Raw genomic sequence first — 22,991 nt, forward strand, 5'->3', positions numbered from 1 at the left:
TGGCTAATGTAAATGTTTATTTCAAAATTTATTATTCTATTCCATTGGTTAATATGTCTACATTTAAGTCCATACCACATGGTCTTGATTTTGTAGCTTCATTTAAAGATTGAAATAAGATAATATAAGTTCTTCAAATGCATTCTTCATTCTCCATATTGTTTTGGCTTATATAGGTGCTTTGCATTTCTATCTAAGTTTTAGGATCAATTTGTCTATTACTGTGAAAATGACTTCTAAGAATCTTATAGACTTTCTGTATTCTAACCTATTGGTGACCAAGGCTATTTAAAAGAATTGTGTTTCCTGAAATATGGGATTTCTTCCCACTATGTATAGATCTATAATGATTGATTTTTTTAATAAAATTTAAATATCTTATAAATATGTTAGAAAAATAGCAAGAAAGAAAAACCATTTATGTCCTTATCTTGGGGTTCATTTAGCCTAACATCAACTTATCTGACCGTTTCTGCTTGTCTCAGACATATGCTAGTTATTGCAAATAAGGGAAACCATGGAACTTATGTTTCTTTGGGCCTGGCTTACTTCACTTAATATAATTTGCTCCAAGTTTTTCCATTTCCTAACAAATGGGGCAATGCCATTCTTTCTGATGGAGGCATAGAATTCCATTGTGTATAGATACCATATTTTCTTGATCCATTCATCTACTGAGGGCATCTGCGTTGGTTCCATAGCTTAGCTATGGTAAATAATGCTGCAATAAACATAGTTGTACTGGTAGCTTTAGTGTGGTCTTGTTTGTGATCACTTGAGTAAATGCCCAAAAGTGAGATTGCTGGGTCATTGGGGAGCTCTATGTGGAGTCTTTTTTTATTATTATTTTATTATTTTATTTTATTTGTGAACATATTGTACAGAGAGGTTACAATTACATGGGCAGGATAATGCATACATTTCTTACCAAGCATTGCAGCCTCCTCCTTTGTTTACCCTTCACATTGCTTCCCAGCCTCCCCCCTCCCTCTCAATCCCCCCCCACACCGACATTGTAAAGCTCCTTTTCGACATGACAACTTGTACTTCTCATTGTTGCAACAGGTCCACCTGTATCCTTAAACGACTTGTTTTTCCCCATCTCCTCCACAAGTTATACTGACATCAAATATAGTGAAAGCAGGGGTTATAATGTGGGGGAGGGACATACAAAGCAACAAAGAAATAATCTTATAAATGTGTTAGAAACACATGCATGAAAGAAAAAAACGTTAAAATACATATCTAAGGGTTCATTTTCCTAACATCACATTATCTGTCCTTTTCCGCTTGACTCATACATATACTAGATATTGCAAATAAGGGAAACCATGGGACCTATGTTTCTTTGGGCCTGGCTTACTTCACTTAATATAATTTTTTCCATGTTTTTCCATTTCCTAACAAATGGGGCAATGCCATTCTTTCTGATGGAGGCATAGAATTCCATTGTGTATATATACCACATTTTCTTGATCCATTCATCTACTGAGGGGCATCTGGGTTGGTTCCATATCTTAGCTATGGTAAATAATGATGCAATAAACATAGTTGTGCTGGTAGCTTTAGTATGGTCTTGTTTGTGATCATTCGGGTAAATGCCCAGAAGTGGGATTGCTGAGTCATAGGGGAGCTCTATGTGAAGTCTTTTGAGGAACCTCCATACTGCTTTCCAAAGTGGTTGGACAAGTTTACACTCCCACCAACAATGCAGTAGGGTTCCCTTCTGTCCACATCCCCTCCAGCATCTGTTGTTATTAGAGTTCTTGATTTTAGCCTTTCTAACTGGGGTGAGGTGGTATCTCAGTGTTGTTTTGATTTGCATTTCCTTTATGGCTAGAGAGGTTGAGCATTTCTGTATGTGTCTATTGGTCATCCTTCTTTCCTCTTCAGAGAAGTTTCTCTTCAAGTCTTTAGCCCACTTATTTATTGGGCAGTTGTTTCTTTGAGGATTTGTTGTTGGGGATTTAATTTTTTGAGTTCCAGGTATATTTTAGATATGAGACCCTTGTCTATTGTATGGCTAGTGAAGATCTTCTCCCAAACCATGGGCTTTCTATTGATCTTGCTAACTATGTCTTTTGCCATGCAGAAGATCTGAAATTTCATACAATCCCATTTGTCCAACCTTTCTTTGATTTGTTGTGTTTCAGTGTCTCTATTAAGAAAATTTCAGCCTGTGCCAAGGAGACCTAGGATTCTCCTATTCCGTCCCTCCCCCACAGTATAACCCCTGTTTTCACTGTATTTGATGTTGGTATAATTTGTGGAAGGGAAGGGAATGAACAAATCGTTTAAATAGGGATACAGGTGGACCCATTGCAACAATGAGATGTACAAGATGTTACATTGAAAAATGAACTTTACATCTGTGGTGTGAGGGAGGGGTGGTAGGGAGATGGGAAGGGATGGGAAGGGGAAACAAAGGAGGAGGCAACAATGCTTGATAAGAAATGTACTCATTACCTTGCTCATGTAATTGTGTAATTGTAACCCCTCTGTACGGTACTTTCACAATAAATAAATAAATACATATATACATAAATAAATAAATAAAATTGATGCCTGGTTGCTTCAAGTCCACAAATCTTAGCCACTCAAGAGGCTGAGATGCTGGAAATGGAGATGTGCCTGAAGTAGTAGAGTACCAACTATGAACAAAATTCGAAGTGGGAGCTCAAGCCCCTGTGTCTACACACACACACACACACACACACACACACACACACACATATAATTTCCAGCTTTCATTGGTCTTTTCATCCTATAATATTATGATCTTTCTCATCTTCACTCCTTGTTACTGTTGGTTACATTCCTTAGGAATTTAGGTTACCTTTGATGCTTTACTTATTAATGACTCCCAAACAGATCTAGCTAATAATCTATTTTATTTATCCTTTCAAAGAAACAGAATTGACTTCCTCTATTGTTTTCCTATTTGGGGCTCATTGTTTTCTATTTTTTTCTCTGATTTTCTAATTATTTGTGCTTGATTTGTTCTTTTTCTACCTCCCCCACAGGGAGGTAGAAAAAGTGATTCCTTGCCTCCCTTGAGGCAGGGAATTGGATTTTCAGCTTAAGTTCTTTCTGGCTTCTCATGTAGTTATTAAAACTGCAAACATGAACTGGAATGTAGCTTAATAGCAGAGCACATGGCAGAATGTGTGAAGCCCTGGGATTAGTCCTAGCACTAAACAAAAGAGAAAAAAGGAATAGGAAAAACCCACCTACAAAATACTTGTTAAACATTGCATTAACTCCAGATTTTGGTTTATTGTGTTTATATCTGTGGTTTCTTCATTGACTCACAAATTGCTTTTGGAAGTATGTTGTTTAGCTTCCAAGAATGTAGGATTTCTCCAAATTTCTTTTGGTTGTTGATATCTAAGACATCTAGTTATGGTCAGAGAACATATTTCATAGGATTTCAATCTTCATAAATTTAAATGCATTTAAGTTAATCAAAATTTGTTATATGACTATATATTGTTATATAACATATTTGTTATATAACATATAACATATTTGTTATATGACTATATTGGAGATTGTTTTATATATAGAAAAAGTCAGAGGTGGGAGGGAAGGGATGGTAGAAGGTAACAATGCTTGATAGGAAATGTACCCATTACCTTGCTCATGTAACTGTAACCTCTCTGCACAGTATTTTTACAATAAAAATGTCTTTAAAAATAAGAAGACATCTTCAGCTGTTATGTGGTAATGTTGTTGAATGACATTAGCTATTATTTTTCAAAATACATTTTTATAGGTAAGGTACATTCCATTAATTGCCTTCTTATTCCTTTCTTTATAAATTGTTTTATTTTCTCTCTAAAGTTTTTCATCTTTATTGTTGCTGTTCTGAAACTGCATGATTGTGAAACTCAACAAACGCTGTAGTTCATCTTGTTTTCTGCTGTGATCAAGTGCAGTCTAATGATTATCTTTGACTCTGCAAATTACCTTTAACTCTGTGTGTGTGTATATTCTCACACTTTTAATTTGTTCTTAAGTATTGACCTGCTTCTCCTGTATTCTTATTTCCTCATTATAATATTACTAGTTTCCTTGAATCTATCTGCTCATGTAGTGTCGTTGTATCTCTACATTCATGTTCTGTTGTACTCATTAAGGTTACTCTGGTGAAGGGAAGGCCTAATTAATGCCGGAGGATGGTCAGTGTGTTTAAGTTTCTCCTCTATGGAGAACAGCTTTTTGTCCTCTTAGGAGCATTACTAGACCTTAGGTTTCAATTGCCATGCTCGTTCCTAGTTCATGGAGAAACACCATTGCTTCCTGTTGCTCAGTATGGAGCAGAGAGGCGAGCCCTGCTGATTAGCCAGCTCTCTCTTTTGCTCTTGAATGAACAACTTCCCAGATGAATGCTTGAGGTTGTGACTTTAGGTTCAGAGTCACCCACCCACTTATCTTCCCATCACAGTAATCTTTTCCAAGTTTAACTTGTGTTTTTCTTCATTTTAATAACTTCATAGATCCAATCCTCTCTACTTTTTCCTGGAATCTGTTAACATTTTTCACCTCTTTGGTAGCGTTCTTTTTCTCCCACTCTGTTTTGGACTTGCTTTTTTTTCTTAAAAACTGTGATTTGGGTTTTGTTTTGCTTACCATTTTATAGGAATTCAGATGGAAAGGAAGACAGGCCTTATTTCAGTTGTTTTGTCTTACTTTCCATGTAATTTTAAAAATGTTGGATCTTCCTTTTGCTAAATTGTATGAGCTGGAAATAAATTTTGTATACACTTGGAATATTGAGTCAGAGAGAGAGAAGGTAATTAAGTCTCCTCTTTAGGGTGTTGACAACTGTCCCAGAAAATTCTGCCTATTCTGGGACCGTGATAAGATAAATCCACCAATCACCATACAAACACACACACACACATACATACACACACACACACACAAACACACACACATACATATACACATACATACATACAAACACACACACATACATATACACATACATACATACAAACACACACATATACACAAAATACACTGTGATACCTATGAATTGCATAATTTTCCTGTCAGAAAAACAGAGAACCTCAGTACAATTGCCTTAGCCTGAATTTTGCCCTTTGAACTTCCCTGAAGGCCAAGTTATACACATATATTATCTAGAACCAATACCATAGCCTTTGGCAAACATGGTCTAGAGCTGTTATTGGAATAGTTAATAAAAATGGTAATCTGATAAGATTATTTAAAATGACTTTTTTAAAAAGCTAATTAAATTGGCTTCCAGGCACGGGATAAACCTTTCTAAGAGTCAATTACATCAGAGGAAATAGAAAAAATAGAATAAAATATGGCATGAATACATCTGATTGATATTTTAAATTCATAACGCTTACATATGCTTTATTACATCAAATGATGGATTTCAATTCACATCAGGCATTTGTATTTCTTACTGTGTAACCTGAAGGAATAGCCAATATTTAAAATGTGTTTCCACAACATTTGCCAATGAATGAGAGATATGCTAATTTCTCATTGTTCCAGGATTTCTAGATAGGACTTGGAAGTACAATTCAAGCCATCTGTTGATTGTGAAAACCCTCTTTATTTGTTATGCATATAATGTATACCCAAGTCATTTTAGCTTAGGATCATATGACTTCCAAAGAAAGTTTCTTCCTTTTCAAGCACTCTGCCACCTGGGTTAATAATTCTTATTATACCCAGAACTTTCAGAACACAGAACTATTTAAAATTATTACATGGAAATATTTGATTGGACTTAATTTATCTGTAGCTCAGAGTCTGTCCTCAGTTTAAAGAGATATTCTTGTTAGACTAGCTCAAAGATGTATGAATGTATCCCAGTCAATGAAAAGAAAATCCTTTTTAAGATTTCCAAGTTTTAAGCCTCTTTATAATTCTAGACAATTATAGCTCAAACAACTCAAATGAATTAGATTTATAGTAAAAATATATCTTACCTAACACATGATAGAAATTAGGTCAGATTGAAACCAAAGAACATCAGGTAGAAAAATGAGAGATTACATTTTTACAATTGAAATTCACCTCACTGTATATGTTAGTATAACTATGCTTAATTCATTTATCATAAGCCTTAATGAATATGACATCTGAAGTACAAACACTATCCTTCCAAATATGTTGAACTTAAAGCATGCTTACCTCTGCTCATGAAAACTGGTATCCTGTTTCTGCTGTTGTACAGATATAAATGACCAAGTGGAGAGCTGTTTCTTTTTCGTGGTCAATAAATCGTGTTGTTTTTATAGTTCCTCTTAATTATACAAGGTGTGATTCATTGTAAGAATCAATATTATGCCTTCTATTAATCTGCTTTAAATGGTCAATGAACACTATATATTCATACTTTAGTTTTAAAACTTGATTATTGTCTACTCAGAATCAACCACCTGATTTAACAATTGCTTGGTAAGCTCGTCTCATCTGGCAAGCCTTCTTAATTATGCAATAATAGCAGTTGACAACAGTAGCCACTGGAACATCATCTATTTTTTTTCCAGAAAACTATCATCCTCGTACTGAATAAAAAAGTATCAAGAAAAAAATACAGGAATGCAGCATTATAATTTGCTTGTTAAAATCTTAAACTGAGTACAAACTTAAATACTCAAAGAAAAAAGCAACAAGAAATGCATCCAAGTAAAAGCATGGCAAAAGCCTCATGTCATAAACAAGGTGCTGTGTCTATCAGAAATAGAATTTCAATATATGCAAATCAATTAATATAATTCATCACATCAACAAGATTAAGGATGAGAACCACATGGTTATCTCAATAGATGCAGAAAAAGCATTTAACAAGATCCAACACCCCTTTATGATGCAGACTCTGGAAAAACTAGGACTCCATGGAACATTCCTCAATACAATAAAGGCTGTATATGACAGTATTATACTTAATGGTGAAAAACTAAAGCCATTTCCTCTTAACTCAGGAATCAGACAAGGATGTCCACTCTCTCCACTCCTCTTCAATTTATTATTAGAATGCCTAGCTACAGCAATAAGACAAGATGCAAACATAAAAGGGATCCAAATAGGGAAAGATGAAGTAAAACTCTCCCTCTGCAGATGACACAATTTGTACTTAAAGAATCCTACGGACTCCACTCTCAAATAATTCGAGCTGATTCAAAACTTTGGCAAAGTGTCAGGTTATAAAATTAAGCCTAAAAATCAATGGCTTTTCTGTACGCCAACAATGAGAAGAGCATGGCTGAAATCAGAAAAACAACTCTATTTGTAATAGCCCCACAAAAAATAAAATACCTAGGATTAACTTAGCCAAAGAAGTGAAGGACCTCTGTGATAAAAACTTTAAAAATGTGAAAAAGGAAATCAAAACAGAACTTAGAAAGTGGAAAAACCTCCCATGCTCCTGGATTGGAAGGATCAACATTGTAAAAATGGCAATACTTCCCAAGGCTATCTACAAATTCAATGTGATACCTCTCAATATTCCAACCGATTCTTCAAGGAAATAGAAGAGGCAATCCAAAGATACATATGAAACAACAAAAGACCCAGAATAGCAAAAATGATCCTCAACAGAAATAACAGTGCTGGAGGAATAGCAATACCAAATTTCAAACTCTACTACAAAGCCATAGTAATCAAAACAGCTTGGTACTGGCACAAGAACAGCCCTCAGGACCAATGGAATTGAATTGAAAACCCAGAAACGAACCCACAGATCTATAGCCATCTAATCTTCAATAAGGGAGCTAAAAAAATAGAAGGGAAGAAAGACAGCCTCTTCAGTAAATAGTGCTGGCAAAATTGGTTAACTATTTGTAAAAAACTAAAGCTAGATCCTCATATATCACCCTGCACCAGAATCAATTCCAAATGGATCAAAGACCCTAGAGTCAAAGCATACACTCTGAAAACATTACAGGATGGAATAGGAGAAACCTTAGGTCTCCTTAGCACAGGCTGAAAATTTCTTAATAAAGACCCAGAAACACAACAAATCAAAGAAAGGTTGGACAAATGGGATTGCATGAAATTGCAGGGCTTCTCCCTAGCAAAGGACATACCAGCAAGATCAATAGAAAGCCCACAGATTGGGAGAAGATCTTCACTAGCCATACAACGGACAAGGGTCTCATATCTAAAATATACCTGGAACTCAAAAAATTAAATCCTCCAACAACAAATCCTCAAAGAAACAACTGCCCAATAAATAAGTGGGCTAAAGACTTGAAGAGAAACTTCTCTGAAGAGGAAAGAAAGATGGCCAATAGACACATGAAGAAATGCTCAACCTCCCTAACCATAAAAGAAATGCAAATGAAAACAACACTGAGATACCACCTCACCCCAGTTAGAAAGGCTAAAATCAAGAACTCTAATAATAACAGATGCTGGAGGGGATGTAGCCAGAAGGGAACCCTACTGCATTGTTGGTGGGAGTGTAAACTTGTTCAACCACTTTGGAAAGTAGTATCGAGGTTCCTCAAAAAACTTCACATAGAGCTCCCCTATGGCCCAGCAATTCCACTTTTGGGCATTTACCCGAATGATCACAAACAAGACCATACTAAAGGTACCAGTACAACTATGTTTATTGCAGCATTATTTACCATAGCTAAGACATGGAACCAACGCAGATGCCCCTCAGTAGATGAATGGATCAAGAAAATGTGGTATATATACACAATGGAATTCTATGCCTCCAGCAGAAAGAATAACATTGCCCCACTTGTTAGGAAATGGAAAAACATGGAAAAAATTATATTAAGTGAAGTAAGTCAGGCCCAAAGAAACATAGGTCCCATGGTTTCCCTTATTTGAAACAACTAGTATATGTCTGAGACAAACAGAAACTGTCAGATAAGGTGATGTTAGGTGAAATGAACCCCAAGATAAGTATTCAAAATTTTTTTTTATTTCTTGCTATTGTTTCTAACATATTTGTAAGACCATTTTTTGTTGCTTTTTATGTTCCTCCCCCAAGGTATAACCCCTGTTTACATTGTATTTGATGTTGGTATAATTCGGGGAGGGGAAGGGAAAAAACAAATTGTTTAAATAAGGATACAGGTGAATCCATTGCAACAATGAGATTTACAAGATGTTATGTTGTAAAACAAACTTTACAACTGGGGGGGGGGGGGGGGAGGAGAGGGCAGTGATGGGAAGGGGAAACAAAGGAGGAGGCAACAATGCTTGATAAGAAATGTACTCATTACCTTGCTCATGTAATGCTGAGCTTACAGGCATTCATCACTATACCTGAATTCATACCATCCTCCTATTCTCTATTTCTATCAAATCAACTTCTTCAGCTTCTTTGTATCAATATGGTTGCTCTGTGTTTTTGGTTCCCATTTAATTTCATTTAACACAACGTCCTTCAGGAACATCCATGTAAAATGGGTCTTCTTAATCAACCATACACTTTTCAGGTGGCAATACTTTTTAAGGATTCCACCAGGATGCACAGTGATGCAATCTTCACCTCATGTTCAGTTCTGATATTCAAATATTTATGTTAGCTGCCATATTCACATATTCACATATTTTTAGTTATGGTCTGGGAAATAACATGGGGCAGCCCTGGGAGCACTACTGGGGAATAGATCTACTTGGGTCATACATTACATGGGAGTCGGCAAAATGTGGTGGCTAGGAGCAAAAGGAACCATGTTTGTCTGAAGTGCTGTAGGAACATTGCTACGGTTGATCAGAGAAGGGTCTCTGAAGGAGCAAAGTCAATGTTGGATGAATCGAGGCTGATCGGAAGGAAATTGGACTGAAAAAAAGACCCATGAAAGCAAGACCATTACAGCAGACGAAGAGCAGAAGGAAATTATGGACGTGAGAAAGGATGATAAAATGAATGAGGTGGAACATTATAGCTGTGGAGTGGATGAAGAGGAGGGCATGAAGGACTATGGATGCTTTTATAACACTGTGTTGTGGAATGTAAAGCTTTGTATGACTTTGAGTCTGCTCTATCCATATAGGAGAAGGAGCAGGCTAATCTGGAATGAGCTTCAAAGTCAGTAAGAGCTGGGTGCTGGTGTCTCATGCCTGTAATCCTAGCTACTCAGGAAGCTTGAGATCAGAGGATCGCCATTCAAATTCAGCTCAGGCAGAAAAGTCCATGAGAAATCTGGAAATGGAGCTGTGACTCAAAGTGGTAGAGTACTAGCCTTGAACACAAAAGCTCAGATACAGTACCAAGAACCAGAGTTGAAGTCCCAGGATCAAACACACACACACACACACACACACACACACACACACACACAGCATCAGTACTTACAGCATAGTGGTTAACCATAAGGGAAAGCCAGGCTCCTGTGGCTCATGCCTGTAATCCTAGCTACTCAAGAGGGCTGTGATTTGATGATCAGGGCTCAAAGTCAGTCCAAGCAGGAAAGTCTGTGAGATTCTTATCTCTAATTAACCCCCAGAAAAAGTGGAAGTGGCACTGTAGAGTGCTAGCCTTTAGTGAAAGGTAAGTCATGGGAATTTGTTTGAGTTTCTGACACCTACTGAAGATAGGAAATAATAAAATTAGCTTCAGTAGTAGTTTGTTAAAAACAAATTAGGTTATATATGAAAAAGTTCTTACTATATCATGACGTGGTATGTAGCATAACTGCCTGGATTTTGTAGTGTTACAAAAATATTTTTGTTGATTATGCTGATGACTACTTTTCAATTATCTAAGAAAGAATTAGGAAGACAGTATAAGACAGACCAATTATGAATTTTTCAGAAGGAGGAAGCAGTAAACTTTAGACTCTTCAAAAGTCAATTGCACTTTATTGTGGTTTGCAGGAAGAAGACAAGCCATTAGGAAATATTAGTGTAATTTTTTAATTTAATTGCTGTAATGAAAGGGAACATTGTGCCTTCTATTTCCTCAGAACTCTATCAAATAAACACCAAGTTGTATAGAGTAATTAATGTCTGTTGTTGACACGTACTGAGCAATCACAAAGAGCCAGTTTTCATCTTTATATTTCATTTAGGTGCATCATACATAGTATCTCATTGAATTCTCACAACTTATACAGTAACTCATTTACTTCCTCCATTTTGCACATGAGAGTAGAGGAAGGACCAGCCCCAAAGCTAGTTTATAACTTCTAAGGGTTTTAAGAGATTCCAAAGCACCTTTCATTGTCAATTCTGATGTCTAATAACCTCTGTGTACTAACAGTTGCCTCACCAATATTCTCCATTGCTCTACTTATATAATTAATTATTTTTATTTGTAAGTATGAATCCTTGACAACATGATTCATCCTGACTAAGCTCAATAAATACTTCTAGACAAATTGCCTCCCCAAAAGGAAATCCTTCTAGATATAAATTTCCTGTTAGGCCAAAGAAAATGAAACAAATTACCATTACTCACTCATCAAGATCAAAATATATCCAAACAAGGGTTAATATTGGCTGAATTGTTTATTTCCCTCACGGGAAATTCCAAGCATAAAACCCAGAGAAATAATGAATGGATCTGAACAAAAGAGACAGGGTAAAATTTTCTCTTATATAAGAGAATACATAAAAATTTATTTGAAATTTTTCTTATATTAATTTTAAACAAATCTATCATATAACTCTAAATTTAATTAATTATTTGATTAAATAAAACAAAGCAGAAACATGAATCTTTTTCTTTTTTTTGGTCCGGTTATGGGGCCTGAACTCTGGGCCTGGGCACTGTCCTTCAGTTCTTCAGCTCAAGGCTAGCGCTCTACCACTTGAGCCACAGTGCCACTTCCGGCTTTTTTGTTTTTGCTTATGTGGTGCTAAGGAATCGAACCCAGGGCCTCATGCATGCAAGGCAAGTGCTGTACCACTGAGCCACTTTCCCAGACCCAATCTTTGTCTTTTTCTTTTTTTTTTGTCAGTCATGGGACTTGAACTCAGGGTTTGGACACTGTCTCTGAACTCTGTTTGCTCTAACACTACAGCACCACTTTTGGCTTTGTGGTGGTGAACTGGAGATAAGAGACTACATGGGCTGGCTTTTAACTGTGATCCTCAAATCCCAGTCTCCTGAGTATCTAGACTTATAGGAGTGAGCCACCAGCACCAGGCGAATCTTCTCTTACAAAGGATGCATTCATTCAATTAACATCTGCTGAACTTTAACTTTTGAACATCTGTAAGTAAAACACCTCAGAGAACACCTGAAAAGAGGAAGGACTTAATCTGGTCCTCTCCATAGTTGTGTGGCTCATTTCTAGGGTAGAAAGAACATCATGGTGGTAGAAGTGTGTAGCGAAAGATAGTCTCAACTTCACGTAGACAGGAAGCACAATCAATGAGAAGACTTGGGACCAAGTGCAACCTTTAAAACCATGCCCAAGTGGCCTACTTCAGGCAGATGGGTCTCACCTCCCCAAAGGCTAGCACAGCTGTGTACTAAAAAATACATGAAGCTGTGGGAATCCTTCATACTAAAAGAAGAGTCTCAAATATTCTCAACATACACACACAGAGAGAAAGGTAACTATGAAGTGATGAATATGTTAGTTGGATTTTAGAGAATTTTTCATGATGTGTAGGTATGAAAAGTCATCAACTTATATACTATATGCATTTATACAAAATCTTTCTTTGTGTTAATTATGCTTCAGTAAAGATAGGTAGTGGGAAGAGAGGAGAGCCAATCTACACCATTTAAATTTAGTGGGATACCTTTTAAAGTGGTACCACATTGTTATGCTGGTAACAGTGTAGTATAAGGTTTAACTAGGGGTAAAAAAGATCACCAAAACAATCCAAGAATCTCCACAAGTAGGAACTACCATTCTCTGTTTGTTCCCATCATATTCTTCCTGTTTCCAACATCTGTCTTCCAGTTTTTATACTGTCCCCTGCATTTCCACACCCACATTTGTGTCATTTCTCTTTTAATGATGATTCTGGTCACTTTCATGATTTTTTTCTGGACAGATGTTAGCCTTCCATTACAACAGATCATTGTCACATGTTGCCTGATGTTCTATAAAGTTTCTCCATCACTATTTACAGTATAATTTAGTGAGAAGGGTGTCGAGCCACATGAAAAAGTTTAAGCATCAGGAAAGCTATTTTAGCAAATGAAACAAATATTTAGGGGAAAAGATAAACTCAGATGTGTTTGTTCAAGGATAGTAATGGTCGTCTGATCTCCATCTTCATTTGTTGATTTTTTTCCTTTCTTTTGTGCACTCTATGCTCTCTTCTGTGGTGCATGGACACATTTTCATAGTGTTATTTTAATTTCATAAAAAGAAGTTGGATCTGGTATATAAGCACAGCTTATTTCAGAAGTGCATACTTTCAGTTTTTTTGCTTGGTGGAAAGGAATTTGCAGTAACCTGTTGATATTCCTACTGATGTTTTATAATGCTATTATAGAATTGAAAATATTTTATTTTTTTCGCTAGTGAGAGTTTATAATCTAGTATATAACCAGATCTATGAGCCTCCCATGAACATTTACATATGCTATGTATATATGAACATAGTAAGTATAAATGAATCGATCTAGTCTATCAACACTCTTAAATATGTATCTTAAATATTGTGTTAAATATTGTATCTCTTAATATCTCTTAAATATTGTATCTCAGTAAAAATAATTTAAAAGAAAGTGAGTAGTTATGTCTTTAAAATGAAAATATTAAGACATAAGATTTATTTTATTTAAAAATGTCTGTTTTTTCTTGTTTTCCATGTTGATTTCTGTTGGCCTTCAACATTGTATATTGGTAATGATGGAAACCCATGTGAGGACTTGTGTCAAGCATAGTTCATAGCAGACATCCTACAGTTGTTGGTATTCCTTTCCTTCTTCACCAAGGTAATATCATTGGACCTCTTTACTTGATACTACTGGGTTTCATTTCATAAGCCCAAGGGGACAAGCTATATATTGTCTAGACTAATCACAAATTGGTGTCATGTGAACATCAGAACTTGGAACTAGAGAAGGTTCGCTGGAGAGTGGGTATCTCCTGGAAATAATTTCTTCCTGATTAAAGGAGAGAATCACATGATGAAAGGTTCCTTTTCTCCTAAATTACTTCTTCTTTTTCATACTGTTGTATGAGGACTAGTGCCTAGATCTGTATCAATGATTTCATAGCCAATACCAATTACAGGAGAATGAAAACTAGCATGGTAAGTATAGCAATGTAAATGGACACTGTGACTGAGTGACTTAAGAGGTCCTGGAATGTCTCTCAGTATTTTTCTTAATAAATAAAATTGTTAATAAAATGCAATACAGACTTCCTTTTACTTGCAACAAGAAAACTTTCCTTGAATGTACAGCTTCTTAATTTCTGAGTAAAAAGTCCATGAAAGCCCAGAAAAAAATACTAATCAAAATAACAGCATGACTTTATCCCAAGCCTATTCGCCTTCTATTATTGTTTGTAAGGTGTCCCTTGAGTGCGGGAGGAAGAGGAAACAGCTAAGATGAAGAAGAGCTTCTTTCCAACCGTGTTGGACTCATGTTTTCAAGAAGATTAACTAACATGGGACTCTTCCATAGTGTTCTGACCTATCTCCAATTAGAATAAAGAGTCTTTATTAACATCTTTGCCAATGTGCTCCTCTGCTTTGTCACTGCTTTGTCAGTGTGTGGGAAATTACATTGCAAATCACCATCACATTTCCTCAAAGATGACTCAAGTTTGTAACACCAAGACATGTTGACTAAGCAAAGCTTACACTAATCCAAACAGCTTTTGCCAGCATACCATTGATTTAAACATCCTGTGCTGAATAAGCACCATAATGCTTTGATATAAATATCCAAACCACAGAAATAAACATGATCAGTGAATAATTACATGTCCTGTGAATCTGAGAAGCTATAATTTACTACATACAGCTTAAAATTGTGATTGCCATTTTCATACCACCTGAGTTTTAATTGTACAAATTGCCAAAATTCAAATATTGATTTTACTACAGTATTTCATTTTGAACTCAGGACCTTCTGTTTCCTAGGCAAATACTTTACAGCTTGAGCCATCCTTCCTACCCTCAAATAATACTTTGTAAGAAGTATGCTGTCACATATATTTGATCACAATGCACCATTCCAAAAATAGAACATGTAGCTAAAAAAATAATGGAACTGGCTGGGCACCCATGGCTGTAACCTTAGCTACTTGGGAGGCTGAAATCTGAAGATCACGGTACAAAGCCAGCCTGGGAAGGAAAGACTCTTATCTTCAATTAAGCACCGGAATGGCTCAAGTGGTAGAGTGCTTGCCTTGAGCTGAAGGGGTGAGACAGTGCCCAACCCAGAGATCAGGACCCACAACCAACAACAAAAAAACAAAACTTAAAACCTCTATCATAGTAATCCTTAGAAAAGAGACTGTGTTCAAACATAGAATTTAAATGTGTGTGTGTGTCTGAAAAATTCAGGGAAACATTATCTGTTCATTAAACAAACCATTATGAGCTAACTAAACTTACTTGTATGTACATAGAGTTCATAGGGGTGAACTGACAGACTGACAAACAGCCAACAGACAAATCATATCTATTCTAAGTAGGGAGAACTTCTGGATCCATGGAAAGTGTTCTCACTTTTCTTTTTTTCTCTGAAGACGTCTATGTACATAATACACTCTTCCAAATAGTCAGCTAGCCATATTAGCTTTGTTTGACATACTTGGTTTTTGATACCTGAAATATTACTAATGTCTCCATTGTCATTTGTTTTTTCATTTTCTTTTTTTCTCTTTGAAAAGTGCTTAGAACCAAAGTAGTAGGCATTTTCTTATTGGTATTTAGTTGATAAATTCCAGGAAATTTCTGGATGATCATAACTCATCAATGTCTAAAAATCTAGGCCCACTCCGAGTATATTTGGAAAGATGGAATGAAGAGTACAGGGAAAGAAGAGTTTGGTAGAGTCTTCTTTCTCTAGCATTAAGGAACTGTGAACCTGCATGGGTAATTGAATGCTGACACTTTTTATAGTAAGAGTTATTGAAAAGGGAAGTAGGAAACGATGTAATTGGTGAGGGAAGGGATAGGCATGTGCAGGAAAGAATGATGGAAAGAGTAACTGACCAAAATGCACTGTAAACATAAATGACATTAAATTTTATCTGGCTTCTAAAACACCATTTGAAAATAAAAATAAAAAAGTTAGAATTGGGATTAGGAAGTTGAATGACAAAATATGCACACATCTATCTATCTGTTTGTTTGTCTAACTATAATATATTATACAATACCAGTCCTAGAGCCTACACATAGTGTTATAAAACAGACTGGATTGGTTTAAATAACTAATTATTAAATCAGAAATAAAATTCCCAATAAAATACTAGTAAATAGAATCCCAGTATATAAGCCTACAGGAAGAGCCACTATTCCTGATTAGAAATGTCATTTTAGGAAAGTAAAATTCTTCTAAAGCACTGAAATGTAAGTTAACATTTATGTAAAGAATTTTTTCTTCTGGTATCTTGGAAGACCCAAAAAATTTCAGGAGAGAAAAATGTACCAACAGAAGTTCCCAGTGTCATGATTACTGTTGAGGGTCCATTCCTATGATAATATCTCCACTTCAAAAAAATCTCCTTCCTTCGTTACTGATTCTGAACTCAGTAGGCAAACTCCTTCCTAGTCCTCTGGTGCATCATATTTCAATTATTGTTGCTTGGTTTTTCTCCCAGGTCTCTTCATTAGTACAACTCAGCAGGACTCAGGTTTTCTCCACAGTGCTTTTCTGATCAAGAAACTCAATTCACTGCAAGATGCTTGGCTGTAATGAACTTGTGTTCTGGAGTGCACTCATCAGTATCTTAGTGCTTACTGTTGCCTGTCAAGATTCTCAAGATGGGGCTTTTAAAACCCATTAGTTTGCCAAAAGCTTTCTCTTTTCTTCCTGATATTTATATTATTTTCAGCATTGTTTTCTTCTGGGAGTGTCATTGATAATAATGAAATCAACTCTTTAATTGAATTCCTGATCATAAGCACATTAGAAAGATCTGTAATCCATCTTGATCTTAGATCAACTTGACACAGAAGTCTCAGTTGAAGCTTTTTCACAGATGCAAGTTCTGTCAAAATGTAGGAAACATTGCATGTAACTTTCAGCCACAAAAATTAGGTGGTATTACCTTTAGAGTAAAAGGGATTCTTTGTGCAAAAATGAAATGTGTTTTTAGAAAACGGAGTTGAGAAATGTTAATGATTCAGGTTACTTTGAAAAGTAGATGTTTGAGCATGAGTATTCTAAGCATGAGTCCCAGCTAAAGCGGCTGACCACAAAACCTCCACAGATTTTGTTTTTTTTCCCTTGAACCTGAGTACATTAGAAGAGTTTAGAGAGATTAGAAAGAAAGAAGGGAGAGGAAATTTTTTAAATAAGAATAAAAAGAAAATTAGCTTTGAGGAAGGATCTAAGAAAGTCTGTATTAATTTGAAAGGATTATACTGTACACCATATTCATAACAACATTATAAGAAATAACCAAAATGTTTTCACCAGTGGATAAATGGAGGAACAAAATATGCTTATTAAAAGCGAGAATTTTCTGACATATGCTACAATATAGCACCTCAAAGACAATGTATTAAGCCGTTTGCAAAAAGATAAGCATTGTATGATTTCACTTTTATGAGGCACTTAGAATAGTAAAATTCTATTTTCTACACAAAGTAAAGCTGTAATTTCAGGGGACTAAGGGAAGAATTTTGTTAAATTATTTACTTTAATTTGAGTCTTAAAGGAAAAGATTTCTAAAGATGGCAGCACAGCAGTGGCATCACTACTGAGCTGTCCAGTTAAAAATACTTATATCGACAAATTTCCAAGTAAACTTTACCAAAGATATTTTAGGAACTATGATATTAAGAAAATATTAGGGGGGCAGGGGGAGGATGGGAAGGGGAAACAAATGAGGAGGCTACAATGCTTGATAAGAAATGTACTCATCATCTTGCCCATGTAATTGTAACCCCTCTGTACAGTATTTTCACAATAAAAAAAAGAAAATTTAAAATAAAAAAGAAAATATTAGGTATGGAAATAGTGTTTTTTATTTGTTGATTTTTAAAAATTGTTCTTCTGAAATGCTCAGCATGTATATTTATCTTTACATGTCATGTTAGTATAACATAAAATTAAAATCATATATTATAAAATAATAAGGGAAATAAGATGATTGTATTTCTACTCAGAAGTGTCAAGAGAAATATAAATAGATCACTTATCTTAATTTTAAGATTCTTTGACTGTTATTAAAATTTATTATTCAATGAAGTAATTATTCATCTATCACTCCAGAAAAATACAGGAGACGATTTAGCTGAAGGAAAACAGAGAAATGCGTATCTGTGGAGCAGACAAATTTTTTTGCATCATACAGTTGAAGGTGAAGGTAAAAGTAGTATTTGATTAAGGAAATTTCACATACTCAATTTTTTTTTATCTCTGCTTCCTTCATCAGAACCTCAGAGGTCTGGATTCCTGGATTAGTCTTCCCAAGCAGAAGATTAGAAGATGTGTGTTTCTATTGAATTCCTGGAACCAAATTCTGAGGCAAATATTTACATGCAGAAGATATTTTGGGGAGAATGCTTTTACAAAATATCACTATAAGGAAATGATGCTGTGGCTGAAGTAGTAGAGCACTAGCCTTGAGCACAAAGAAGCTCAGGGACAGTACCCTGAGTTCAAGCCCCACAATTGGAAAAAAAAATAAAGGTTTCCTTTCTGATAAAAGCATAGAATTCCAATATATATCACATTTTCTTGATCTGTTGAGGAGCATCTGGGTTGTTTCCATATCTTAGCTATGGTGAATAATGCAATAAACAGAACTGTGCTGGTAACTTTGGTGTGGCCTTGTTTGTGGTCATTTGGGTAAATGCCCAAAAGTGGGACTGCTGGGTCATAGGGGAACTCTATGTTTAGTATTTTGAGGAACCTCTATACTGCTTTCCAGAGTGGTTGAACAAGTTTACATTCCCACCAACAGTGCAGTAGCATTCCCTTTTGGCCACATCCCCTCCAGCATCTGTTATTAGATTTCTTTTTTTTTTTTTAATCTCTTGGACTTTCCTGCCTGGGCTGGTTTATGTATTTATTTTTTGGGGGGGGGTCCGGTCATAGGTCCTAAACTATGGGTCTGGGTGCTGTCCCTCAGCTCTTCAGCTCAAGGCTAGCGCTCTACCACTTGAGTCATGGCACCATTTCTGGCTTTTTTTTCTTTTTGCTTATGTGGTGCTGAGGAATTGAACCCAGGGCCTCATGCATGCAAGGCAAGCGCTCTACCACTGAGCCACCTTCCCAGCCCATTAGATTTCTTATTATAGCCATTCTAACTGGAATGAGGTGGAATCTCAATGTTGTTTTGATTTGCATTTCCTTTATGGCCAGATTTGTTGAGCGTTTATTTCTTCATGTGTCTATTGGCTATTCTTATTTCCCATTTGTAAGGAAATAGAAAGACTTGGAAAAAAATCATGTTAAGTAAAGTAAGCCAGACCCAAAGAAACATAGATCCATGGTTTTCCTTATTTGCAATAAATAGTATATGTTAGGATAATCTAAACAGATAAGCAGAATAAGTCTATAGCTGCAGCGCACATGGGCAGCAAAGATGGCGCTGAGAGGGAGTTGAGTGGGCAGAGCCCGATTTACTTTAGAGCACATGGGCAGCAAAGATGGCGCTGGGAGAGAGTAGAGTGGGCTGAGCCCAATTTGCCTTACAATCAGTGCCTAACCAGCCCGTGAAGGCTCAGGTGCATGATAGGGTGTGACCTTGACAGTGATTGGTTCCTCTTCCTCCCTTGCCATGCCACCAGCCCTTTTTGGCTTTAAAAAGGGCTGCTCTCTGTTAATAAACGAGTTTTCTTATAAATACGTTAGAAACAAATGCATGAAAGAAAAAAAAACATTTAAATACATATCTAAGGGTTCATTTTCCTAACATCACCTTATCTGACCTTTTCTGCTTGACTCAGACATATACTAGATATTGCAAATAAGGGAAACCATGGGACCTATGTTTCTTTGGGCTTGGCTTACTCCACTTCATATAATTTTTTCCAAGCCTTTCCATTTCCTAACAAATGGGGCAATGTCATTCTTTCTGATGGAGGCATAGAATTCCATTGTGTATATATACCACATTTTCTTGATCCATTCTTCTACTGAAGGGCATCTGGGTTGGTTCCATATCTTAGCTATGGTAAATAATGCTGCAATAAACATAGTTGTGCTGGTAGCTTTAGTGTGGTCTTGTTTGTAAACATTTGGGTAAATGCCCAGAAGTGGGATTGCTGTGTCATAGGGGAGCTCTATGTGGAGTCTTTTGAGGAACCTCCATATTGCTTTCCAAAGTGGTTGAACAAGTTTACACTCCCACCAGCAATGAAGTAAGGTTCCCTTCTGTCCACATCCCCTCCAGCATCTATATGTATTTAAATGTTTTTTTCTTTCATGCATTTGTTTCTAATGCATTTATAAGATTATTTCTTTGTTGCTTTGTGTGTCCCTCCCCCACAGTATAACCCCTGCTTTTACTATATTTGATTTCGGTACAATTTGTGGAGGAGAAGGGGGAAAACAAGTCGTTTAAGGATAACTGTGGACCCGTTACAACAATGAGAAGTACAAGTTGTCACATTGAAAACGAACTTTACAACTTTGGTTGGGGGGGGGAGGATTGGGTGGGGACGGAGAGTGGGGGGTGGGAAGGGATGTGAAGGGTGAACAAAGGAGGAGACAACAACACTTGATAAGAAATGTATTCATTACCTTGCCCATGTAATTGTAACCCCTTTGTACGGTATTTTCACAATAAAAAAAAAAAGAAAAAAAATAAACGAGTTTTCTTCCTGCTGCATTTGGCTCCCCACTGTGTCTGATTGTCTCCTGGGCTGAGGGAGGCTGGGGAACAGGGCAGCGGGAGAGCATGGAACTTAGCTTCCCTCGGACCAGTCCTTCTTTTGTGGGACCGAGGAAGACCCAACATATAGCTACATACATAAGACCATATAAGATGATGGTAAGTGAAATGAACTTCAAGATATGGACACAAGAGGTTTTTCTTTGTTGTTATTTTAATGTACTATATGATTTCTTGTTTTTTTTTGTATGTTCTTCCCCCATGGTATATGCCCTGTTGTCACTGTATTTGATTTTGGTAACTTGGTATTGTATATATGGTTATCTGAATTCGGGAAGGGAAGGGGACCAGCAGAATGGTGAGACAAAGGACAGGGGGAACCAATGCAACAGCGATATTCACAAGACAATAGATTGGAAATGATCTGTACAATGTCTGGGGGGAAGAAACAGGTGGGGAGGGAAAGTAGAAGAAAAATGAGGAAGGGATAAAAGTTTGACAAGAAATGTACTTATTACCTTACTTATGTAATCCCTCTGTACATCACCTTGACAATAAAAAATGTTAAAAATAGGTATCAATATTTGATATTGCTATAAGAAAGCTAAGAAGGAGTAACTGGGCGGAGGTAAAATTTAACTCACTCTCTTGCTATGGAAATCTTAGCCAAACTTGGAGAAGTTCTGTTGCTAGAATATCCTCTGCCCAAACTTGAGGAAGAGTGATCTGTATTTTGAAAAGAACTGCAGTCCTCCCCCTGGGACCTGGCCTTGGGTAAAGCAATGAGCAAGGAAGTTGACCATTGTAATGGAACAATCTGAGAACAGAAATCTGTGTTTGTAGAAGAAAGGACAAGGAGAGCTTCCAACACAATGGCTTGTGCTTTATAATTCCAATCAAATGGAAAGATTTATGTCCCAATAACTCAATACCTTTAAAAGATACAGCACTCTATAGATATGGTAATGACTTACCTTCTAGATAATTTGTTAAAATACACATTCCAAGCACCTTGGAATGAGTATTTACAAATCCTACATTGTTCTTTAGATCCTAAATCAAGTATAACTACATCACAATGGCACGATTTTAAGTCTTTTCCACTCTGTTCAGATTGCAGCTGGTGTTCCTGCCTAAGTCCTTCATGATCAAGCCTCTGTTCCCACAGAACCCATCAGTCACCACCTCCCAGGACACCAGGAGAGCTGGGAACGAGTGTCATCTCTCTTCCCACACCCTGGCTGCCACACATTTTTTTGTGCTTTGATTCTGTTCCAGGAAGGGGAACTCCTGTCTTTTTCCAATAGTCATTGAAAATAAGGTCCTTTATTCTCCAAAACATTCCTTTACCAAATTCCTTTCTCAATAAGCTGCAAAGGGTTGATTCATGATTCTTTTCTCTGTGTTTTCTTCATTATCACACTTAACTTGGTACCTATTTTCTCCCTGAAGGCAAGAAATAATCTTTTTCACACAAGATGAATGCCAGATCTCAATTACAGGACACAAATCACAGCCCATAATTGTACTTAATTCACATTAGTGTTTTATTTCAACCAGAAGTACTTCTATAAAAGTTTGATATTAAAATTGAAGCCACCATTTCTGCCTTATAACAATCCCTAGGAGCTACAGGTAGCTCTAAGGAATCTTTCAGCATTTCTGTTCCTGTCTATTCTGTGCTGCTGGAACACAGTGCTTGAGGCAATCCATTGTAAAGAACAGAAGTACCAGGTCAAGGGCTCACATCTGGCAGGGCTAAATACTATACGGAGATGTTACAATTACATGGGTAAGACAATGAGTACATTTCTTATCAAGCATTGTTGCCTCCTCCTTTGTTTCCCCTTCCCATCCCTTCCCTTCCTCCCCCCACCCCCCCACCCAATCCTCCCCCCCTCCCCCCCCACCCCACATCAAAGTTGTAAAGTTCGTTCAAAACGACTTGTACATCTCATTGTTGCAATGGGTCCACCTGTATCACTATTTAAACGATTTGTTTTTCCCCTTCCCCTCCACAAATTATACCGACATCAAATACAGTGAAAGCAGGGGTTATACTGGGGGGAGGGACATACAAAGAAATAGAAATCA

This window comes from Dipodomys ordii, unplaced genomic scaffold (genome assembly GCF_000151885.1).
Source record: "Dipodomys ordii isolate 6190 unplaced genomic scaffold, Dord_2.0 Scaffold109, whole genome shotgun sequence".
NCBI lineage: Eukaryota > Metazoa > Chordata > Mammalia > Rodentia > Heteromyidae > Dipodomys > Dipodomys ordii.